Source organism: Teleopsis dalmanni, chromosome 2 (assembly GCF_002237135.1).
Source record: "Teleopsis dalmanni isolate 2A chromosome 2, ASM223713v2, whole genome shotgun sequence".
In the NCBI taxonomy this organism is placed as follows: Eukaryota; Metazoa; Arthropoda; class Insecta; order Diptera; family Diopsidae; genus Teleopsis; species Teleopsis dalmanni.
The window spans coordinates 5,237,626-5,239,848 of NC_051847.1; the positions used below are offsets into that span (position 1 = coordinate 5,237,626).

Genomic DNA, 2,223 nt, shown 5'->3' on the forward strand with positions numbered 1-2,223 from the left:
CCTTCCCTGGTGTATCTCTGCTTCAGTTTCTTCAGCTTCAGTCTTGTTTTCATTCATAAATTTCAGATGCAAATCACTTCATTCATAAAATTTTCACTTTTGTTTTCATTTTCCACCTTCGCAGTTTTCACGGCACTTAACCGCTCATTGTTGTTGTAGCTGTTGTGCGGCTGTTGTGTTGATATTGCGTAAGTAAACTGAACGCATTTGGTCTTGTTGCCGGTCCGCCGGCGCACATAGAAACAGGTTGCATTATCGGCTATTAAATATGCAAATACCGCATACTTCATTTAATTGATAAAAATCTGATAGGCGGCGAGCATTTGTTGACTGTGTTGAATACACAATTTAGTCAATGAAAGCATTTAAGCTAAAATTAAACGGACTTAATTTCAATCACTTCATTTATGCTTCATTATTATTTTACCATCGAAAAGAGCTTTAATATAAAAATTATTCTTTCCCTTTTCATTCAATATCCCTGTTAGCAAAAATATTCGCTCATGCAAACATTTAATTTTTAAAAACTTTACGTACATACCTATATATAGCTTCAATATAATATATATTTACATAGCCTCAATATATACCTCGAAGTGCGAACTGTTAGAAGCGTTGATGATTGTACCATTAGAGTAACGAATGCTTTATAAAGGAACAGTGAAACTGCTTTGATCTAGATTATATAGAAAAAGAAAGAGATATCTTTACCGAGTTGTTATGTTTCAACAGTGTCGTAATCCAATAAGAGGAATGAAGAAGGAGTACAGGAATTACATGACATAGAGGGATCAATCAATCACAAAGCGTCTTATTGTCTCTAGACATTTTTCTCACTCACTTGACAAAGGTAGTGAAGATGTAGTTATCAGATATATTAAACTTCATTTGGAAAAATAAAGAGTTTACCAAAGATACCACATAGAGTTAGATGAGAACAACGGTTAGAGCAGCTAACCTCATTATCTTATTTCTCTTATTTATATATTCTATATATTCTATATTCAACTGAATAATAATAAGCATATTTAAGCTTAGATATAACTAAAAGGATAAGCAAATGCGAGTTCAAATAAGAAAAGTATCGAATTGCTGTCCGACAATTATTTTCGAACGTAACCTAGATATTCTAGTAAATGTAGTTGTGCAATTCGTCGTTAGCTAAAAAATATATATATTTAAAAATTAGTGAAGTATCTCTTAAATACACTAAGTGATTCTTTATTAATACAAAAAATGTAAACTGCTGCAAAGGCATACCGAAAAATTAATGCAGTTTACGATTAGATGATGCGATACGAGTGAACGCCGGAGTCAGAAGTGATTTGTTCGATGCAATTCTGCAACGATTGATATCGAAGATCCATTTCGATCTGATTGACCAGTCACAATAAAATTTTGCAACTGGTAAAGGAAGGCTAACGCACAAGCTGCAAGGATATAGCTGTTCGCTAGCTTTAACCCCATGAAACTTTAAATTCAGCGGAGTAGGCAAAGACAGTCGACGTTTGGGTGCCACATAAATTAAGTAAGGAAACATTAAGAAAGCACTAGCATTATCGCTAGTGCAAAACTATTGATGCAACGAAATCGAATTAATTTCAGAGAATATCCATTAACTAAGAGAATATCCAACAGAAGCGGTATGGTCAAAGGTTCGTGACCCTTTAAAAACGACACCGAAGCTTGGATTGGTGGCAAAGAAGGTTATGTTGAGTGTTTAGTGGGATTTTCTATTACGTGCTGTTTCAGTTTGGTGTAATAGTAAGGGAAAGCAAATGGGATTTTTGTTTAAAAATGTACCACAAAACTGCAGATACTTTCCATTAACATTCTTTAAAGAAATGAATGGTATACCTATCAACAATTGAAGGTAAATTTATAAAAAGTATATAAGAAAATGTATAGTCTTTTTTATGGGAATGATAGCAGCTAGATATAGTAAAGTAAAATTTTATTACAATGAAGTAAAATTTTTATAACATTAATTTCAATTAAAAATTGTATTCAAGTACTCAAAAATTAATTTAACTATGAATTTCAAATTAATAAAAAAATAAATAATTTCTCTGTTGACTTACCATTTTCCTCAGAAAAAGCACGCTGTGAACGCATTACAAGAGACCTGAAATAAGAAAAGGAAATTTAATTTATTGCTAAGCAGCACAGGCAAAATCTTTCAAATCAGTTGCTTAATTAGATTAGAATTTTGGCCGTAGACCT

At 32.3% G+C, this 2,223-nt stretch overlaps 1 protein-coding gene across 1 annotated transcript in view; it reads left to right on the forward strand.

The window, feature by feature from the left end:
* The window catches only part of LOC119684370 (pre-mRNA-splicing regulator female-lethal(2)D-like), a 60,171-nt gene that overhangs the window by 6,311 nt on the left and 51,637 nt on the right, over positions 1-2,223 (forward strand). The window lies entirely within an intron of this gene.